Consider the following 23,766-nt stretch of genomic DNA (forward strand, 5'->3'; position numbering starts at 1 on the left):
GCAAAAACCATGAAATGAAGTCTTTTCTATTTCCTTGCCTTCACCAGCCCCATCCTCTTCTGTCCTGCCCCGTCTTCCCTCACTCTGCCCTCTAACCTCAGCCAGTGCATTATCTCAGGGACACTGACATCAGCCATGTGGAGAGAAAGCAGGATGATATTATTAAAAGGAATGTCTCAATTCTTGAGTCAGTATTTTTCCTGTTCTGAATGACTGAGCCAAATTGATACATGCAGACATCTCATACGCACTGTTCTAATTAGTTGAATTTGGTTTCGAAGGTAGTGCCAGGATCTCTCGCAACTAAATCTTTATAAAACCATTTGGAAGTCACCCTTAAAATGGGCTCCGTGTAACATCACCACAGCTTAAATTTTGTTTTTCTTTACAATCAGAGTGCAGCAGGTGACTTTTAATGATAACATGGTAAGTGGACTGTTATATAGCACTTTTCTCCTCTACCTGAGCACTCAAAATGCTTTATCCAACATGTGTCACCCATTAACACAAGCACTTTTTTCTACATCTAAGAGCTTTCTATCTAATCAAACACACATTCACATTTCGATGAACGCATCGGGAGCAACTTGGGGCTCAGGATTTTGCCCAAGGATGCTTTGGCATGCAGACTGGAGCAGCCAGGGATCGAATCACCACCTTTCCGATTAGTAGATGATTTGCTCTACCTCCTGAGCTACAGCCAGCCCTATAGCGCTATCTAATAAAACAGGTGTTAAAGTTCCACATCAAAGCCTTAAACATAGCTAATGATTAATAGCTCTTTATGGGTTTTTAGCAGATTTGTTCAGGATGTAACTTGACTTATGTCTAAAGGCGACTACACACTGAGATTTCTGTAATCTTATGAATTTATTCCAAGTCACAATACGTGGCATGGATCCCGTTATCTGTGGCTTTGAACCACTCCCACTTTGTGATGTAAGACCTCCAACCAAGATCTTCTCACAATTGCTATAGTCTATACCCATTTTAGCTCCAGTTCAGACTTTATTCCAAATAAAACCCATTGGTTTGGACCAATTCAGTCTGTTTCAGGTATCTTTGGTGTCTTTTCCAATTTTTTTCCCTCATTTACACACACACGAAGTGTTTTGCCTAAAAAGACTTTCAGAATGTGATTAGTGGACAACAGGCTCTACAAACTACACCACATTCACACTAAGAACCACCAGTGATGATGGCTTGTAGGAGGCATGGATGCAGTTTCTTTCCCTCTCTATTCCTTTCTTCTTCTCCCCTCTGATTTGGCTAAAAGAATAAATAAAGAAGGACTGGAGGAGTAAACACAGCTGTAATTGCTTCCTGTGGCAGTGACTGATGTTTTGGACAGCAATTGTGTGATTTTAACAGCATGTCCAGGCAAAATTGTCCAAGATTTTTTTTGGCTTACTGTGAAATAAAACCTTTTATTGCTCTGCTGCTGCTGATTAAGCCCCTTAAAAGCAGAAAATAGACAAAAGGAAAAAGTAGCGGAAAGAATGAAGGAACTTATGTGTTTAGCAATATCAAAAAGAAGCTTGACTGAACGTGGACTGCAAAATGGCTGCATGCAGATATGAGGGATGGGACCGGAAAGATAAGAGAAAGACGAAATGAAAATGAATGATAAAAACATTCAGACAAGGTATAAATTTCCTATCCATATCAAAAATTCCTCTACTCACCGAAAAGACTTCTTCATTTTCATATGTACCAAGCCCTGGGGCAGTACCTATGAAACTAAAGCTTTTATAAGCATGGATATCTATAAACATGCCTACAAGCAATCTTGAGAGGTGTAGGACCATTTGTTTTTTATTGTAACCCTATTTTTCAGTGCTGACTCCCACAGAGTTGAGGAAAAGCCTATTAAGAGCAGTTTGTCTAAGAGTGCAGTGACTTAATATGCCTCAGTGCTTCAGAATGCCCCTATACATTCCACCTACACTCTCTCAAGGAATCCACTTATGAGTATTTTAATGCAATACAGTGTGTGGTTTTTTGTGAAAGCATGTTTATGCATGCGTTTCTTGAAAGGCGGAAAGAGTGTATGCATACTGCAGTTGGAGTTGTAGCTTATGCTGTTGGTATTCATGCAATAATAAGGTGTTTGTGTTGTGGGAGTTTTGTCATGTCTCAAGGTTTCTTTCTGTAAAAGCCTCTATTTGCTCTGCAGCATAAATGCAAGTGCATGCAAATTTTGTGTATCAGACTATCTCGCTTTATTATTGTATTCCCAGTCGCTGTCACTCAGCATTAGCCTATATACCTCCATGAATGTGTATTTAAAGAACAGCTAAACACTCGCAAGCAGGGATGTTCCTGGCAAGTAATTTGCTAGTTGTTTAAATGAGAAAAACAAATGTTAGACAAGCCGACTAGTCTAAAAGACAGAAAACCCTCAGAGAACATTTAAAACTGAGCAGACTTTAAATGGACAAAGTCAAACATTGGCCAAGAATTTTTTTAATGTATTTTAGGAGCTCTATGAAACTGTTAATCATGGTCCTCATTGAACAAATCATGTTTTAAATGTCACACATTCACACACCTCATTCACACCTATGGGCAATTTAGATTAGCCAATTAACCTAACCCCAGTAAGTGCATGTCTTTGGAATGTGGGAGGAAACCGGAGTACCCGGAGGAAACCCACGCAAGCACGGGGAGAACATGCAAACTCCACACAGAGAGAGGGAGAGGCCTGGGCCAAGGTGGAATTGAACCCAGGCCTTCCAGATGGTATTCTAACTGTGAGGCAGCAGTGCTAACCACTACGCCACCGTGCTGAATGAGAGCATGAATGTGAGTGTGAAAGGTCGTCTGTCCCTCTGTGTTGGCCCTGCAACAGGCTGGCGACCTGTTCAGGGTGTACCCTGCCTCTCGCCCTATGACAGCTGGGATAGGCTCCAGCCCCCCCGCGACCCTTAACAGGATGTGCGGAAGCGAATGGATGGATGGATGGATGGATGGATGTTTTAAATGTACTGAATTATGCGGCACTTTGTGCTGTGTACCAACATTGCAAAAGCACACAATGTCAGATCAGTTTGTAGAGTTTGGCTAACTTTAGCAGCACTAGCAACAGCGGCCTTGGTGTCTGCGCATAAAACTTACATTTTCAGAGCAGAAGAATTCAGTATGTACGGGCAGAGGCACAACAAGTGGCAACATTCACAAACAGCTGTAGCTACCGCAACATTCATAATCACTGCAAAAGTTTTTTTTTTGTTAAGTGCCCAGGTGTGCTTCATTTGAGACAACCCTTCCCTGCCAAGATACAAGACACAAGTAAGTATGTAGCACACACGTGTACTATATTAAAGTATACTAACTAAAGTATTTAAACTGAGACATATTAAACATTGCCTGCTAGCTTAAAGGGCTTTTCAGAGGTGGGGTTGCAGCGTTATACCTGCCTCTGTTTTTTGCCATTATTGTTTATGATGCAATCATTAAAAGGTTTTGGCTCACACAGGCACACCATTAATAGCAGCATTAATATAACAGGATTTAATGATGTTTTTCCAAGTGGAGATATGGGCTATATTTTCTTTAAGCTAGCAAATAGCTATGTTTTAATGGTTTGTCTTTCTTTTATATTTTATTGTGAAGCACTCTGATCTAAACTTCACTCATATGAAATATAAAGTGCGTGCATATAATATATACACTCATCTTACAGTATGCAAACCCATCACACACTAATGCTTTGACTGCTTCACCCTGGAGCCATCACTGCATTTCTGGCAGCACTGGTGGTCCCTTCCCACTTTCCTTTTACAACATCTAGGGCTATTCAATAAAGAAGCTTCGGGGAGCTCAGAGGAGCAGGATGGAAAAAATAGAGTGAGCATTCAATTCTGCCTGAATTATCCCAGGGTTTGTGTGCTCACCCTGATAAAAGAACAGAGAAGAAATCTATGGCTTATTTAAAGGCCAGTGCGTTGTGCTCAAATCCGTCTCTCCCAAACAGGACCTAAATTTTGCATGCCCGTGAGGGAACAGCTTCTGCACTTTACAAGTAACATGGCACATTGTTAAGCGTGACACTGCATGTTGGGATTTCTTGTTGAATTCTGAGGCCTATATGCTTGTGCTAAAGCAGGAATGGGTGGCAGTCTGAATCTGACTATTGATGAAGTGCATGTCCTCATACAAAGGTCGCAGCTTTCCATCGAGAGCCCTCATTACTCCCAGTTTGTCAATAATGTGTCAGTTTAAAGCCTTTTGAGTGTAAATTTGTAGCATCAAACAGAAGACTTTTGGAGTATTAATAGACTTTAAGCGTGATATTCTGTTGTGGTGAGAAGGAGATTACAACTGCTGTGGGAGAAAGCCATTTGGCTCATATTTTATGAAAATCCAGTAAGCAGGGAGAAATTTGAGATGAAATTAAGGCACAATGGCTTCTAGAGATGACACAGCAGAGAAGAAGTGTAAGGAGGGGGAGAAGGAGGAGAAGGGATGAAACACTAAAATCAGATCTATACAAGTAAAAGGAGGGCAAAAAGGGGAAGAGCTTCCATCCTTAAGGTTTACATTAAATGGTAAAAAAAAAACTGATGTATACCAGCAAACCTTGCATTTAATTAAGCGGGTCCTCTCAGCCTTTTTTTTTCTATTGGGAAGCCGGCATAATCATTTCATATGCAGCGATATCATCTGCTTAATGTGCTATTTTACCATAAAGTTAAACCTGGGCAATAAATCTCGCTGTGCTCTCCATTAATAGATGCAGAGCTTCGCTGAATAATGTGTGCATTAGATTAGCAGCACTACAGAAGTGAACCACCATGCAGGGAGAAATACTTCAAGTTAATCTCCCTTGGTGGTTCCCGAAGGATGAGAACTTAGTGCCCCTTTCCTTGGCTATAGGTGTAGGGTGGAGGAGGTGTGTGTGTGTGTGTGTCTGAAAATGGGGAGAGGAGAAAGATTAGAAGATGGGTTGGAAACCACGCGTGCGGCTGCATGTATATTCAAATGCGTGTTCCCTCGTAAGCTTCTGATAATTCATTTCAGTCCCACAATACATTCACACGCTCCAAGTTCACGCCAGAAAACCTTAACAAAACCACTTTCACGCACACACTCCAGCCGGACATTCAGAATCGCATCACAATTGGTGTTCATTCCGAGCACAGCGCAGGTTGAAACGTGGCTTTTCAAAGGCATCAACACATTTTCTGCCATATCTACACAGTTAAGATTGGCCCTAGAGGACCATACATTTCTAACATTACATTCAACCCTCATTCTCTCCTCTTTCCTCTCTTAACATACTCCTGTTCCCTGATTTCCAGTGTGTGAAGAGTGATTTGAGGTGACCTCGTTACGGAGGATGACAATACAACAAAAGAATGGGGTTATGAAATTGAAGAATTCTATTTCCACCCTCCTGGCCATTCATCTCCCTGCAATAGCAGGAAGAAGATTCATTATTTGGTACCCTGTTTCCACAATCTCATGAATTTGCATACTCTGTGTAGATGGGTGAATGTAGTGTGTGGGGCTGTGTGTGTGTGTGTGTGGCTTTGTTGTTTTCATTAGCTGTACTTGTGGGCATGAAGATAAAGACTAACTGGGGTTAAAACTGGGGTGAGGTAAAGGTAAGTCTGCAGGACATTAATGTAATAGTAAGCAATGCTGTCACAAGAATAGGTGAGCGTGTGTGTGTGTGTGTGTGTGTGTGTGTGTGTGTGTGTGTGTGTGTGTGTGTGTGTGTGTGTGTGTGTGAGAGAGAGAGAGAGACAGAGAGAGAAAGAAAATGAGAAAAAATGACAGCAATAGAAAAGGGGACAGTGAGTTTGATGGTGTAAATAATTAGGTGTAAGTGTATAAATAAATACATCTGTGCCCCAAGCTTCGCCACGAGCACTAAACACCGACTTAATAACCAAATCATTGATGCTCCACATTCCTATGAAGTGCCACCATCATAAGGGCGGACAAAGTTCCTTGTGAGGGTCAGTGGACGTTCAGCCCTCTGGTCAGATGCTTAAAGCTGAGTCAACTAAAGTGCAGGCTTAAAAGCAAATGTCAGCCCAGAGACCCAGAGGGCACTATGAGTCGAGTCAACAGCACAGAGAAAGGCAGAGAGCAAAAGAAAAAAAAAACTGAGACAGAAAGCAATTTTTGAGACAAATAACTTGCAGGTTTACAATTAAAACTACTATAACACACTTTGGTTGGATCTGACTGCACAGCATGAGGGCACAGCAAAGAAATAAGCATGTATCAGATATGTTTATTATCTCTGTCATTATTCATTATGAACTTTTAGACAGTAATTTCATGTTTTTGGGAGGGAGCCTGTGACAGGGTGGTGACCTGTCTTGTGTGTACCCCGCCTCTTGTCCTATGACAGGTGGGATAAGCCCCACCCCTGACCCTGAACTGGATGAACGTAAGAAAGGATGGACGTGATGGAACTATTTCGTGGAGCATTAAGGAGGTTCACAAAGATAAAGTACAAGAGCCATGGAAGAAATATTAAAGACAAATAGCAATGAGATAAAAGAGCACTTAAAACAATTAAGGGTTTTACAAAAGATGCAATCAAAACAATTCAGAAGACACTTGCTGATTCGGGGGTTTTAGTATGGGTAATAAAATAAAATAACTATCATACTTTTCTTATAATTGAAGCCAGAAGCCTGCAGAATAAAAATCTTTAAAGCAGCTTTAATTTAAGAAAAAAATTGTAATATAAAAGTACCCATATTTTTGTACTGAAGCTGAAGAAAATTGTCATTAATCTTTCTCTTGGCTCAGATCATTTAGCTGTTTGGCCAGCAGCTTTACTTTTGTCTTCAGTCTGTCTCATTGTTTATATAAAGCAGGCAGCTGTAATAAAGCTTGTTTTTTTTAATTATTATTATTTTATCTCTAACACTGCGTAATGGGGCAAGTGACGAGACAGATACATCACTAACAATGTGATGTAGACCAAAAGCAAAGCTAAGTGGGAGTGAATGTTAAATGGCAAGAAAATTCTAAATCTATGCTACTCCTGCTTATTTATTTTCACTTTCTCCAAATGGCCAAAAATGGGTATTATTGTATTAAATATTATCAGTGTGGCCCTTTAAAGAAAGAAAACACATGGGGTCAACACTGTCTAGGCGCAGCCAGGGGCTGCGGGGTGTTGGGTTCAGTGGTCTCACTGCTTTCTGCAGATGATGTGGTTCTGTTGGCGTTATCGAGCCATGACTTCCAGCTCACACTGGGGTGGTTTGCAGCCAAGTGTGAAGCGGTTGAGATGAGAATTAGCACCTCCAAATTTGAGGCCGTAGCTCTCCGCTGGATAAAGGTGAAGTTTCCACTTCAGGTCAGGAATGAGTTGCTGCCCCAAGTGGAGGAATTTAAGTATCTCGGGGTCTTGCTCATGAGTGAGGGAACAGGGGAGCGGGAGATTTACAGACGGATTGGGGCTCAGTCTGCTGCTATGCAGATGTTGTTACAGGCTGTTGTGGTGAAGAGAGAGCTGAGGGTAAAAACGAAGATGCCAATTTATCAGTTGATCTTTGCATTTGCTTCCTGGATGCTCCTAGGTGATGTGTTTCAGGCATGTCCTAAAGGGAGGAGGCCTCGGGGTAGATCCAGGACGGACCGATGGCTGGATAATATAAATTATAAAAGGGGCAACGGGATCAGTGCTTAATATACACTTATGTCCCAATTAAAATCTATTAAAACTACTGCTGTGAAAATGGATTCAGAGTTATTACATAAACCTCTGATGCAAAAATGTTGAAATATTCTGTTTACTTTTATCTGATTCATCAAAGCAATAATATGATGCCTCTGTCTCATTGCACATAAAATAGCAACAACTGATGGCTGGTGATGACACAGCGTGTCAACAGGAAATGGAAAGAGTCACCCCACCATCTCTGTGCCTTGTGTTTCTCACTTTGGTTTCACTTGCACTCAGATTCATGTGTCACTCCAAAAGCTAGGGATTAGGTGGTGGCAGGGAGAGAGAGTGAATGCTACTCCTGGCACGCATAAACTAGTTACATGTGCATGTTTGTGTATTGATATGCTGACAGTGTATGATCCAACAAAACAGCTCCCTTCCCTCCTGCAGCCTCTGAATGCGAAGAAGTACTTCGACATCGCCCAAGGATTTGTTAATTAGCTTGCCAACATCTGTCCTCTCTATGCAAGATGGGATTAGAATACAAAAAAAAAGAACACCATCGTATGATCACCACCTTTCCGCGACAGCACCCATAACAACAGATGCCAACCACCCTCCACCCCCACTGCAATAGCTGAGAGGTAAGGGGGAAAAAATAAAAGAATTTACTTATTTTTTTAATGTGATCCTTTTTTTTAATTGATGTTAGCATGTTGTTGAATAATGCATGGCCTTCTTTGGGAGAGTACTGCAAAGCAATAAATTGTGTATGTGAATTTGGGTGTAGGTGGGTATGAAAGGGGGTACTGTCTACTTTGATGTGAAATTCATATCCCCCACTTGTAATGTCCTCCAGGGGCCAAAGGGAATTGATAACAGGATAACTTCTGCTCTTACAGAATGATTATAGTTGTAATTAAGTTGTATGGGATAGATCCTGCAGGAGATGAAGAGGAGGGTGAAATGGTGAGGAGTTCTCTCCATTCATTTCTTTGCTGAAGGCTTTGGGTACACGGAGCTCGATGTGGTCTCCCCAGACATTGACCAATGAAGTAATTACATTTATGTGAGTGTGTAGGATTGATTCATCAACCGACGCTTGCTACAGAAAGCTTCTGATTTAATTGGGGAGCGGGTGACACATGCATCTTCCTGTGATAACAGATCATTTTTTATCAAAATGAAATCACCCTCCCACCCCTCCCCCCACCCCAGTATAATATATGGAATTCAGTAAAGCCCTGAGTCAATGATATACAATTTGGTCTACAGCAATTACACAATTGCTATAGAGTCACAATTATTCATGATTTGAGAGGTGCAGGAAATACACTCCCATTTGTTACTTGGTGGATGCGACACCGAGTAACAAATCTGTAGAAAAACCTCATCATTGATTTTTCAGTTGTTAATACAAAATGTACACGTGCTTGTAATGTATCTGCAAAACATTCACTGACAATACATTTTCTCTATTTTCTCTACAATATGCACACCATAACATATGATTGACAGCCATACGGTCGGACTGAGAAACTCAGTAACTGTTAGCGATAGAGAATGCTTCATAGAGCCTAAAGTATTAATATCTAGTCAAGTCAGGAAGTGTGTATGTAAAAAGTTAATTACTCAGTGCAACATTTTACAGCTGTAGCTGGTTAAAGGGCAGCTAAGTTTTTAATTACTTTCTGCACGCCAGCAGCTGATGGTTATTTTCTTTTTATGTCATGACCAGCTGATTATTTTCTTGTTCTTAAAAAAAAGAAAGAAAACAAAAAAGGTGGCAGTCTTCGTTCAAAGGATAACTGTTCAAAGGATAACTGTTCAAAGGATATCAAAAGGTTCAAAAGGTAATAATCATGTAATTACCAATCAAAAACTCAGGTAATCACTTAATATCAGTATTGACTAAAATTTATGTAGCAGGGCAATGAGAAGCCAAAAGCAATGAGTGCAAATGAGTAAAACCTTATTTGTAATTTGGTAACTATATGGTGACCTATTAATATAGTTTTTGCCACATTTTTATGCCAATAATTATATGGTAATGCTATGTTATTTTTTTTAGTGTTTTATTATGAACCTATTACCTCAATATTACTATGTTATTGTTGCTACCTAACTGTCAAATACAATAAAGCAATTAAAATAATAATAATTTTGCCCTTCCTAAAGGTGGAGTCATCAAAGGTTAATTGCTTTTCAATAAAAAAATATTTATTCAATTAATTGGCTATTAAAGCTGTTCAGTCAATAAATTGACAAATAGTTTGAGTTCTACATGGATGGATATTGGATTACTGGTCTATAACATGCATCAGATTTCACAAGGTTTTATATTATTGAGATACGACAGTGAAGAGAAGACAGGAAAGCTGAGATAGAGAGCAGGGGGAAGACATGCAGCAAATGGCCTTGGGGCAGATTTGAACCCAGGCCTCTGCGATAGCCTTGGGGCATATGGGTTGCTATACTGACACCAAGGAAAAGATTTCTGTCACTAAGAAGCCTGTTAACTTTAACTAGTTTAAACAAAAATTTAAAGTAAAACGCAATTTTTACCTGCCCTTTAATATTGCCTGAACCTGACAACACAAAATACACGAGGAATGGAGAGCTCGGCAATAACACCTGCCCTTTAATATTTATTTAGCAAAAGCTTTCAAATGATAAGCAGTGAAATAGGAACTGACTTTTGTGGAGGATTTTCTGCAGCAATGCTGACTGATAAGTTTTGAAAGGAATTCATCCAGGTTTTAAGATTTGAGATTTCTGCACCCATTTGACCAGAATAGATGTAGATGGGTTTAAAGAACTTAGCCCCAGTTAAAGACACAGGTATGAATGGCTGAGCAAAAATCATATTCACACAGGGTCCATTTGGTGAGAGATGGCCCTGAAATTATGTAAATTGCATCTTTTTCCAGGAAATAATGACTGACAATATTCTGGTTTTATGCCTGAGATTAGATAATGTTTTCTTCAGAGTTATATGAGTCCAATATCGTATTAAATTATCAGAGTCAAAATGTGTCATTTTTACTAATGGCACTTGGCCATTTGTACCATCTGAATGCATTCCTAGATGATATCTTACATGAATAGAACCCGGGGAGAAATTGTCGGGGGGTAAATGTGAAATAAAAAGAAACCATGATCTGATTCTTAGCTGAATACAGCACTCCTAACACTGGTTGTCAAATCACATACAGTACATTGTTGCTTATAGGATCCCCGCTTAGAAGTCATAATGAGCTCTTCAAACCTAAAAAGGCAGGCATAACTCGCATGTTATGCTGTCACTGTGACAATGGAAGGGTTTATCACTGCCGGTGGCTTGTGGGGAGAGTTTGTGCGGGAGGCACTGAGGATGCTTGGGGGAGGGGGGCACTGAGATAGCAAGAGTGCATGAGAGAAATAAAAAATCTCCTCCAGTCTCCCATGCATGCATAAATAGGCATGTTTCAGCATGTCCAGGGGTATCAGCAGGAGTTACACTGCTGCAGCTCACTGAACACTTTCAGGCAACATTTTCTACTGTATCCCTTGCAGCAGTACTAACCTTCTGTCCCACCCCTCTGCCTCTCACACTCGTTCTGGGTTTGCTCGCTTGCATGTCTGCCTCTATAGCTGTGTCTTGCCCATCTCTCCCTCAGACTGTGTCACAGGGGCAAAGAGAAAAAAGCAGACAGGGATCTTCTTTTACACGACAGGGCCCCAGAGGTGATGGCTGACAAAAGAATCTCACTTGCTCAAACCACAGCAGCGTATTTATTCATATTTCTTGCAAAAAAAAAAAAAAAAAAAACACCAAACAAACAAAAGACACAGAATCTTAGGAAGTAGCTAGTGCTGGGATATATTACTGTACTCTAGACCAGACCATCAAACATTCAAGTTGTATATCTTTTGGAGTATCAGGCATACAATTTGGGGTCAAAAAAGTGCAAAGCTTGCTAAAAGAATCCTGATATTAAGAAGAAATACAGCAATTTATACTTCAGCAATTTTTAGGAGACACCCAATACTTCCTGAAATATTTTTGTCTGGGTCAGACTGACCAGACACAATATGCAAAACAGCGCTTTCGAGTAGTCTGCAGACGTTTACTAGACTGACTGCTGCCCTTTTTGTGTTAATAAGCATTGATGTTACAGCTTGAGACTCCAGTCTTTGGCTCTCTTTATCATTCTTTGGTAAAGCAGAGCAGGAGTTTTGAATAAATGTCAAGTGTCACAAGTATGTACGGAAACTGACAGCAAAAGCAAGTTAGGATAAGAGAAGTTTTTTTAGTGCAGCAACCCAGATGTCTCAAATGAATCTAAATTTGGTCACAAAGTACTTGAGCAAGGGTTTAAAACTGTTTAGGCTTGTATTGCTTCCATCTTGACTGGTGCTATTTATTTTGGTAATAATCAGACAAGGCAAAGGAAAGTTAGAGCTTCTGCGGTTGTTGGACTCAATGTTTAAGGCAGTAGCTATCTTCTGGAAGGAATACAGTGCAGAAGGACGTAGTTGTGATGACCAGGGCCTAGTGTGTATAATGAGCACTGTAACCATACTCTAAAATAGTCATCAGTACAGATACTGCATACATACAACTATTCTGCTGCATTTACTCTCAACTGTTTAAATGTAGAACAGTTTTAATTTAGAAAAATACATCTATCAAATTAAGGTCTTGGATTGAAACTGTGTTAAAAGTTCCCGGAAGCTTTAAAAAACTCCCAAGAAGCAAAAAACTGCAACAGTTCAGCTTAGCTACTTATTTCATCTGACTGCTTCATCTCTTTCCAGGCAGAAACATCCTCCTGTGTTTTCTGTCTTACCATTAGCCCTCCCTGCTGCTGTAGAGTGAGATCAGGATTATACACTGAGGTTTATAAATCTTAACTCATGTAGACTCAAACATTCTCATAGCAAAAAGAGACTCAGTACCAAGTTTTTAAGCTCCAGTGAAACTTGCTGCCTTCTGAATTCTGTCATCTCGAACATCTGTTGGATTAGAGAGTGGCATTCTGACTGTAAATGACTAACTTCATGCAAACAAGCACATTTATCATTTGTGTTTTATGATTGTTAAAAATAATAAACTAGCTGTATAAAGATGAATATACCTATATCTCTAATAAGATCCAACATAGGATATGCGGGATATGTGAAAAGAATATGGAATCAGCCCAATGGCAACCTCAGTGCCAAAAAATGCAGTTCTACAAATGGCCACTTGAGGCTGCCTCCAAAAGTGACTCAAATTCCATAAACTTCAATGTTACAGCTTTACAACAGAAATAAACATGTTTATAGCCTTGTACAAAAACTAGAGCTGGCCTCTATAGCTAACGTCTACCTTCATGGCAGCTGTGTGGGGGATTCGTTTTTCACGTCACCCCTTTAAAATATATTAAGTGTAAAAACTGTACATTAGTAGGCTAGCCACCAGCTAGGCAATTATTGGCCATATATTGTAAGAGGTACGCCAGTGTAAGAAGAATATGCTGCAATTTTGTGAAGTGAAGGTCTAACATTTTATTTGTATATTATGTCTTGCTAATTAGTGGTTATCTGTAGTGATGCGATGCACCCATACAGCAGCAATAATTTCTAACCAAGTTTGATAGCAATAGGTGATAGCTGATAACTCCATCCTATCATCCAAATAACAAAAATGGCCAGAGTCATAATGCTAAGATTAAGGCTTTAAAACAGACCTTCACAAACCAACAGTCAATGTCACAGTGACTACATTGGATAAGGGGAAGAGGATGGATGGATGGATGGATGGATGGATGGATGGGAATAATTTGGATAGCTGAGTAACTTTGCTCTTACTGAGAGTGCATGAAAAAGTGACATTTTGGCATTAGGACATTGGCAGGTAGTGGATAGAAATAACTAAAGGTAACAAGCTGTCAGATAAATGTAATGGATAAACAGCTGAAAAGGTTGCTCATATTGCATCAATAGTTAGTTTAGCGCCATACTGTAGTGGACATTTACTTGGCAAGTGAAAGGTCACTGGTTTAATTCTAGCCAAAGACACAACTCCTCTTTGGGGTTGTCTGGAAGGGTATCTGGTGTAAAACTCTGCTGTGTTAGGTCTGTTAGATCAATTGTTAATGAAATAAAAGGAATGATAACAGACACTGAAAATGTGGCTATTCATATAGTCATTAATGCCGACAAGCATCAAGTTTAATATTACTTCAAAAGACAAAGAAGGGTAATCTGGCAGCTCTTTGGTGGCATGTAAGCATAAAACAAGAAAATGGAAAAATGCTTTGACTGCAAAATAATTAGAGTAAATGTGTGCTATGACCCACAAACAGGACACGGAAGCTAAAAATTCACTTTCATGGGTGACTTGGAGGTAAAAAAAAATAAAAGAGAGAGAGAGAGAGAGAGAGAAAGGAAGGAAGGAGCTATAAATACATTTTTAACTGCACTGTATTATTTATGTATTTGTCTATTCCATGATATGTTTGAATTTTCTGGTTAGTAACATTTGTTGCTTCTGAGACTCCCTATACATCTCAGGAAAGATTAAGGTTACTGCCTTGTAGGCACAGTGGTAGTTTTTCCATTAAAGCAGGAAACCTTGCTCATCCACTGGGCAACACACAGTCTCAAATCAAATCTTTACTGTATATTTCTTTTTCTCTCTGCAACAGCAGCTGCAGATCAGTTTGTTTCTGCATCCCAAAATGGTTGTTGGAGCAGCAACAAGCAACACTGCAAGATAAATGAGGGCAAGCACAATGTAATTTCCATATCAATCATAGTGTCAGCAGCTTAGGTTGAGGAGAAGGAGAAAGGGAAAGAGGGAGGAATGGAGAGATACAAGGAGAGGGAGAAAGGCAAAGACTGAAAGTAAGAAAACAGATGCTTTTGTTGTTACATACATACTCCAGCTATTATTGAATGAAGCCATTTCAAGCTGAAAGTAATGCACCATAGGGCACAGAGCCAAAACTCTGACTGACTGACTGACTGAATGACTGACTGACTGACCAGGTGTCAGACTGACAGACAATCCTTGAAACCATTTCAGAATCTCAACTGTCTCTAGCATGTGGGTGCAGACAGAGTGCAGCTGTCATTTAGACCATAAACATCCAGAAGATTTATCTTCTAAAAACATTAACATTGAATTCTGGCTGTCAGCATGTATGTCACTGGGCCTTGATTTGGAGGTGGTGTGGCTGACAAGCTGGCGTGAATGGAAGAAAACGAGGAAGAAAAGAATTGAGAAGAGGTCCTCAAGGCCCCATAACAAGTTCTCAAGAGTTGGGCTGGCAAAACTTTGTGCCGGTGTTATGTTGTTAAGCACGGGAGTCATCGAAGGACACTAGACAATTGATTGAACAGAGTTGACTTCAGCACAATTTCCTCTTCGAGGCGACATGCATCAACCAGGCCACGGGTCCCTATATTCTACAGCTTAACTACCTCTCAGGCCTCCCACTGTGACAAATGGCTTCTGTCTCTTCTAATGTAATATTTGTTTCTACTTCTGAGAGCCTCACGGCTACTCTGCGGCAAGTCTGTCTGCCGACTGCTTCATTGTGTTAGCTGACTTTATTCCCCAACCGGCTGTCAATTGGTGGACCGTCTGAGTGTTCTCGTCTGTCTGTCTTTTGTCTCATTGCCTGCGCAGTTCTTTCCCCCCCCCTCTCTTAAGCTCTTTCTACTGCTCCCTCGTCAACCCCTTGCTCTGACTGTCTCACACTCACCATTTCTCTGTCTCCCATGTGCGCTATGTCTATCTCTCTTCCCTCTCCTACTCTCTCATTCTCATTGCCTCTCTGCCATCCTGCTCCCTCTTTCCCTCTCTCTGCATCTCCCTCCTCCCCCTTTTCTTCCTCCACTTTACCGCCATGTCTTTGCTCCAGATGCTAGCTGTCTCAGCTCTGTGGGCTGCGTCTCAGTGATGGGCCCCTCCAGGAATTCAAAGCACCATTCTGGCATTTTCTTCCAAGCAATTGCTTCTTGCAGTAATAAAGGGGAGTAGCTTTAGCATCGTTCTCTGAATGGGCTTACAAGCCCAAGGCAAAACAAGCACAAGTGCACATCCATGAATCCTCTCGAGGCAGGAGCACACCGCGAGTCTCTGTCCGGATTTTGACCCAATTAAGCCATCTCACACAATTTCCAAGATTGGTTTCAAAAACTTACCATTAATCACATTTTCTCTGTCAAAAGCTCAGAACGAGGCTCCTGAATAAGAAAATCCTCATTTTTGTTGCCACTGGAGAGCTGGACGAGAAGTTCACATTTGCATACCACATACAATCATTATACACAAACAACCCTTTTCTTTGACTGTGACCTGTTGAGCCCTGCAGTCATACACCACTCATAACATGATATGTAAATACTGCACATGTAGTTTTAATGGCAATTAAAGTCACATTGACACCAAATTAATTCATGATGGGACACGCAGCATTTAAGGTGCAATTAGCCACGGAGGCGGCTACGGTGATACTTTGCCTAACTGCAAACAGCAAACACTTTGCAATTTGTTTTCACATTAAGTAAATGTCACAGCATATTAGCGTGCCATTATGACATCTATGTTTTTTTTTTCCTTTACACGGCACAGTCTGGTTACAAAGGTGCAGGTGAAGGAACTGAGCAAGACAGAAAAAAAGGAGAGGCTGTTGAAGATGAAGCAAGGAGACAGGGAAGAAGCTTTGATGCAACTTTTACTGCATCTCTGTGTCAACAACTTGACTAACTGTTGTAGCTGCTAACTGTTCTGGGGCCATGAAAGCAGCTTTGGAGGAACATGTTGCTCTTACAAGTCAGTATCATGCTTGTATATTCAGTCACTACATGTATGTACACACTGTATGTGAACATCCACTTTACAATGAATGACAATGCATTCTTTTATTATGTATATTTAAAAATCAATACTATTAACATATTACTTAGTAATATTGGAAATAAAAAAGAGTGGGGCTATAATTGACTGCTTACCTTCATCCATGAGTATTATGTGTATTAGACTCAAGTAGAGTACTTACCTAAAAGGCCAACCTTTATTGATTCAGTGAGAGCTTGGAGAACAATGCATCTGTCGCTTTTAGACAATTCTGTTTGATCTTTATGTTTTGATGTAAATCCAGAGAATTCTTTTAGTTTTTAAGAAAAAAAGAAACAAACACTGGTTTGATGTTTCTCTTTAACTGAACTGAGACCTGTTACTAAAGAAAATCCATGCCAGTGGCTCTGTGATGTTGTACAGCAGTAGTTTGAATTAGATGGTAATGTTGGTATGCTAACAATAACAACAGCCATTTTCACACATGCATTACAGGCCTAAACCTTTTTAGATGGGTACTGTAATATAGCCAGCTGTTAGCTACAGCCCTTCGAGGTTTGTGTTTTCATTGAGTGAAATTCTACTATTTTATTTGGCTGTTACATCTCACTAATTATCAGGTATTAGAGCCTGTGCACTGCACACATCCAGTTTATGGATGCAGCTAGCTAACTAAGCTTAACTAACCTTGTTAGCGTTAGTAATTCACATAAAGAACAACTTTGGACAATGTCCCATCCTCATTCTCCCTACACTCTCTGAAATTCATATGCAAAAACTGCTAATGTTTTCAACGTCTTAATTTAGTGCATTAGCACACTAGCATTTGCCCATTAGTATTAAACCAATCAATGTACAGCTGAAGCTAATGGAAATGTTATACCCTTTGCAGGTATTTAGAGTATCAAAGTTAGCAGCATATATTCTGTCTTTTCAAAAATGTTACAAGAACCAAACCTTAGCTGCTAAAATATTTCATTCTGGACCAAAGTGGTCAACTAAAACTGGTTTGACCATCACACTCATATTGGTTTCCACATTTGTAGCTGAATCTGAGCCCATGCTTTAATACAGTTGCTTCCAACAGTCCCAGTAACACTTATAACAGTTGTTAGTAAAATGTAAAGAAAAGTCAATTTATTCCTAATTTAGCTTTAGTAAACCACAGTTTTTCCAAAGGAGTTATGTGTATTTGTCTTTAGTTTACTTTAAATATATATATATATATATATATATATTTTATGAATTGTAAAAGCTACACTGCTTTGCATGTATTACATTCTGACTACAGTGATACACATGAAATTTGATATACAATGTTATTTATTTCTTAATGTAGTAATTATTTTAATATTTGTTAACAGAAAATAACCATTAGCCAATAAATTTAATAAACTCTAAAAATTACAATTTAACAAGGTTAATTATAAAGTGTTATCACAGACCCAAATGTGAATATATCTACACATTTTTAAAACTCACACAGTGATAGATGCCCATTGCCTCAGAGAGAGCCAAAAGTACTTACACCATGCTTGAAATTGAAAATGTACTGATCATTTCCACACAGCAGAAAGCATCAGTGAGTTGACTAAAGTGCTGCATATAAAACAGAGCAAAAAAACACCAAAAGAAAACACTGCGTGTGGCCTTGCTGCCATATCCTTCCACACACTGAAAAAGTTCCCATATCTGTTTAAAATTTTATACTGTTAAGTTGTCAAATCCTTAATATTAGTTCTTCGCCTTACTAAGCTTGACACTTTCCATCTGTGGCTCGGTCATTACATGATAACGGCAAACGCCCCTCCTCCCCTTCAAATGACACTCATCATGGTCTTTAAATTTTGCAAAGCTGCCTTTTAAAAAGTTGTTCAAATATGCATGCGATCCCTAGCCCCATTTCCGGGGGTCCATAATGTGGCTCTTTGCGTTCTCTGTGGAAAAACTCAACAAGTTGACTCTTTATGAATTTGCGTCCCCAGGCCATCTGCAAGCCTTTCTGCTGTTCCCTGACAGTGGCTGCTCTCTCTGTCTCCCTCCCTGCAGAGGAAGAGGCTCCAGGCTATGCTGAAAATAGGATAAGATATTCAAATATGTGCACGCGTTCACCTACAAGTTCTTGCGCTTTTTTGAGGTCAGTCAAGTCCTGTTTCCTCCGTTGGTAAATCAGCCTCGCAACATCAACAGTGTGTGCATGTGAGCTTGCACGTGAGCATAAATAAGCCTTGACGAATCACTACCGATGCATGGCTATGTGTTTTGAGCTCTTCGGGCGATGGAGTGAAATGCCCCCAGGCTGCAATTCTCAGTAACAGTTAACAACCTATCAATACAGCTGCAGAGGTACAGCGACCCATAAACAAACAGGCAGGAAACACAGGAGACCACGCTGAGAGACGGAGTGATGTGATGAGAATGGCTTTAAGAGGCAGCAGAGAGCTTTTGTCCCTGACAGCAGGGGAATGCATGCACACATGTGTGCGTGTGTGTGCGTGTGTGTGTGTGTGTCTTTTCAGCATGCTCAAAATCTGTATCCTTGCAGGGTGATCATGTATGTGCAAGTAAGTGATTGATGTTTCTGAACGACCTTGAACAACTGCTTGATGATGCGCTCATTTGTGCACCCCGGTGTAACCCGCGTGCCTGCTTTGATGTTCCATTCATTACAGTCTCTGATATGTGTCTGCTTTTCAGGGCTTAGATCTGGCTGTGCATGTGCCTGTGCTGTAGGTGGATCTACCTGCACACAGCATGATATCTGAGGGTGGAATGAATCAGCAATTGCTACATGTCTAAAACTGAAGGCTGCCATAAGAAAGGAGTTGTACATGACCTCTCTTCCTTTCTTCCTCTCTATCACTTCCTCCTCCTACTTGCATTTTTTTCTCTACTTGTTTCTCTATTTTACCTCATTCTCCTCTGTGTCTCTCAGTGTGTTTGCAGTTCAGACCCTGGACCACTGCCGTGTTACATTCCTTAGCTATCCCAAGCTAAGATTAGCATGCTGATTAGCTACCCTTGTGGGCTCTCTCTCATCTGCCTTCCTCCAAGCTCACATGCAGGACTACAGTCTCATGAATACATAATTGCACCATTGGCAAACAAATGCACGGCTGAGAGCTTCCAGAGGAGGGAGCTAGTGCACGGAATACAATGTTGCTGTTGTTTGTTGGTTTCTTTGTAATGTAATCAAAAGGTACTGGAGCATTCTGGTGTGATTAATGTTTCCAACACCACACATACATTCTGAACACTTCGGTTGTTGAGTTGTTTTTATTTATCTCTCTCTTTTTCTCTCTCTTCTCCCAATGTTTTCCTTCATTATGATTACTTCCACTTTTTTTTTTTTGCCACTTTCACCCTCTGACCATGTCTTCTATTTCACCCTCAGCAGGGCTTGTCTTTCCTTTACTTCTTTCTTTCTTTGCCTTCATCCCTCTTTTTATACTCCCCTTTTCAGCTGTGTCTCTTTGCACCACTTGCTTTCCTCATCAAGGTATTAGAGAGGATATCAAGTCACCTGCTGCTCTCACCTCATTCGGTGCCTCTGCTTCTCTCTCTCTCCCTTTCTTCTCTCACCCCCTGTCTCCCTCTGTTCGCTCTTCAATCTCTCCCTCTCACAGGGGCCAGAGAGAGGATGGCATATTGTGTGAAGTTGGATGTTGATTCTAGGTGACAGGCACCATATGAGTCATAGCCATAATCACAGACTTCCACCACCACCACCCTTTTGGCTGCAAAACACAGCAACAATGCAAAGCAAAACTACCCTCGGCATAAATAATAGCCATACATTACTAACCATCAAGCAAGAACATTTTCTAAGATGTAACATATTTTTAAACACTTGAGGGGTTTTTTCTTCTTTTTCTTTTTTTTTTTTGGCCAGTGAAAAGTGCACAGTACTTCAGTACACTACATTAGATGGAGTATCATATCAATATTATAGACTGTATATAAAAGATGGATATAGCCAGTGTTCTGTCATCCTTTGGTTAGTGAAATTCTGTTGTGAAGTCCTGGGCTGAGCATTTTTCTGTTTGTGGTTGTCATATTGGTGTTTTGAAACCATAGGTAATATAAAACATGGAGATAGAATGCAGGTTTAAGGCACTTCTGCACTGGCTTCATTTCTCTGACCCAGAAGCTATCTGAAGCTTTAGCTGTGGCAGCAAAAAGACTTCCAGTCTACACGAGTTCCAGTTTACACGCTCATAGGTTTACAACTTGTAAATCACCGTGTAAGGCTTGCCCTGCTTTATCGTCCTTTTTGACTCCAATGAGGAAGTTAATGTAAAAAATGAACACGATGCTGTACTCAGTAAAGATTAAAAGTAGTTGACGTCTTTTGCAACTTGAAGACCAACTTGCTGGCCATGAGAAAAACTGCAAGTTCAAGAAACTTCAGCTTTGGCTTCATTATTCAGACCCAGAAGTTATGCCCCTCCTCAATATGTAGCCTGTGAGTGATATGCTCATCAATTTCTAGTAAAACCTGAAATCCTTCGCATATTGTGGACCATTTTTCTATCAATATAACAAATAACTACCACGAATATGTGTTTATTGCCATTTATATACACAAATCAATGGTTAGTCCTGCATTTATGGGTGTCAAGGTGGTTTTGCGGCAGGCAGGAGATGGACCAAAATGCAGGACTCGGAAAAACAACATAAGCCTAAAGCAGCTTTAATGCTGAGTTCTTTCACAAAATACAAAAATGCTCTGGGAAGCAGAATAGGAGCAACTTATCCAAAAACCAAGAATCTGCAAGAAAACATGGAACAGAGGAACACACAGCCATGAGGGCACACAGGACAGAGGACAAATACAACACAGGATAACAAGAGCATGGGAAAAAGGTGAGGACACAGCTGTAAATAACTAACATAATGACTAGGAAGGAAGTTAAACTAGTCACAAAATACAAAGAAGAACAACTGCCAAAATAAAACAGGAAGAGAGCCACGACTGAGTAGGAAGACAAGATTAACTTGACACAAAGAACAAAAGATAAACACTGAGACGAGGAATAAGCCAGACACAGAAACACAAGGCAGGCAGGAATAAACAGCGATACCAGGAATAACACAAACTAGATTGAAGCCAAGAGCAGAAGTAGGTGAGAGCTAAAACATGACAATATAAAGAGACTAACTAGAATACAGAACCACAGTCAGGAAAAACTAAACTAGAGAAAACCTAAACATCCCTAAACAACCCCGGGTCCATGACAGTTGGTTTCCTTCTTACGTTTGAGTAAAAGGATGCAGTAGAGCTGCCATTTTAAGAAAAGTAATTAGATAAGTAATCAGTAGTAGAATATTCATTAACAAATGACTTGATAACTGTCATCTTTCATGCAAAAATGTCTAATGTTTATGGGCTCCAGTTTCTAAAAACACAAAATGTCCCTCATCTTATGTTAAAATATTTTGATGTTGAATTGGGAATGAATTGATCACTCTCACAAGAAGAGAAGCTGTCAAAATGTTAATGGATGTTTGCATTGTAAAATAAACAACAATCAGAAGAGAAGAGAAGAGAAGAGAAGAGAAGAGAAGAGAAGAGAAGAGAAGAGAAGAGAAGAGAAGAGAAGAGAAGAGAAGAGAAGAGAAGAGAAGAGAAGAGAAGAGAAGAGAAGAAGTCTGCTGAGAAAGCGGAGACTTCAGACAGAATAACATACGGAACATGCACTGGTCAGCTCAGCTCAGAGACCAAAACATGATATGGTATGAAAGATCTGGTAAAAAGAGGAAATAAATAAATGAACAAGTGCTACAAAGAGTGCAAGGAAAACAACATAAAATTTTAAACAAAAGAAAGTTGAGCACAAAATGGGGACAAAGATAAGAAAAAACTGTAAAAAAAAAAAAAAAAAAAACAGTGTGACCAGGACATCGAAGGACATGTGAACAAAGTAGAGGGTACAATAAATATGAAAAGCATAAAACGGAAATGCTGCACAGTTGAGGAAGCTCAAACACAATTGAAACACGAGAAAAGAAAGGCAAAGCCAACAGTGACAAGGGGCTGTGTGATCTACTGAGCTGTAAGTTCAAATGTTTGGAAATTAGAACCAAAAAGAGAAAACAAGGAGCAATAAGGAAGGAATCTGCACAAAGTTGGCCCTGGCACTTTAGTTTAAAAGACCAATAATAGTAGTAATGAAAATGAAAGAGACCCATAAGCAGACTGTTGGACAAAAGGTACCAAATAATAAAAAAAAAATACTGTTCAAGCAGCATGGAGTGAGGAGGTTATAGAAGAGCAAATACAGGAAATCCACAAATGATTATTACTCAGATTATTGAGTCTCTGAAGGCTTGAGGCATTGCGAGATAAAGAGGTTGAGGTCCTTGCAAAATAGTTGGGGTGGGGTAAGGGGGCTCAAAGACTAAAGCAAACATCCAAGCACCATGATTGGATACGAGCAGATCAATCGACATGGCCGAAGGCACCATAAAAGAAGAAAAAGACCCCCAGCCCCCAGTAGCTTCGGCTCCTATAAATTAAACCCGTCATTGATTAACCTGAGGCCTGTGTGATTACAAAGCAAACTCAATCTTCTGTCCTTTGTGAGGAAAAAATAAAGGTAGAAAAAAAGGAAAAGAAAGAGATGCGGTCAGTCCACATTGCTGTAAGGAAAACTCAACGAAATGATCACATTATGAATCTGTTACAACACCAGCATAGCTAATGCCCTGCAGGACAAGGTGATTATATTAACCATTAACTCAGCTGTTAATGAAATAACTTTTTTTTTTAATGGGCTTATCACGGCTATTGCACATAGCCTCCATTTTTTTCACACTTAGCAGACTGAAGCACTGTGTGCCAGCTGGATTTCTCCTCATAAGTGAGTCAGAGGCAGTTTGAGTGAGAGAAGGAAAGCAAGACGGAGAGAAGGTGTGAGGGTGCCAGGGAACAAGAAATGAAAAGACACCCGTGGCCAAAGAAGTAGCCAAAGAGAGAGAGGAGGAGGATGAGGATAGTATGTGAGCATGTGTGTGTATGTGCTTGCATACATTTGCCTAATAAGGTTATCCTCGGGCACTATTGAATTACTGCCTAGAATACTGTTTGTCCAACTAAAAAGGGTTTTTTCATAAATAAAAAAGTCAGGTTTTTATCCTTTATACTTCTCTGTATTTGTTGTATATTTCTTCTGGAATCTGTCTTTGAAACAATGTGACAAATGCATGACAGTCTGACCTCACTCAGTCAGTCTGAGAGTCTTTAAGACAGAGATGTGTGTGTTGGAGAGACAGATACAAGGAGAATTAA

General features: G+C 40.1%; 1 protein-coding gene across 2 annotated transcripts in view; it reads right to left on the reverse strand.

Annotated features, from left to right (window-relative positions):
* LOC115773443 (chemokine-like protein TAFA-5) overlaps positions 1-23,766 on the reverse strand; it is a 164,421-nt gene that overhangs the window by 139,879 nt on the left and 776 nt on the right. The gene's annotated exons all lie outside the window — the stretch shown is intronic.

The sequence above is a fragment of the Archocentrus centrarchus genome, chromosome 23 (assembly GCF_007364275.1).
Source record: "Archocentrus centrarchus isolate MPI-CPG fArcCen1 chromosome 23, fArcCen1, whole genome shotgun sequence".
Taxonomy (NCBI): domain Eukaryota; kingdom Metazoa; phylum Chordata; class Actinopteri; order Cichliformes; family Cichlidae; genus Archocentrus; species Archocentrus centrarchus.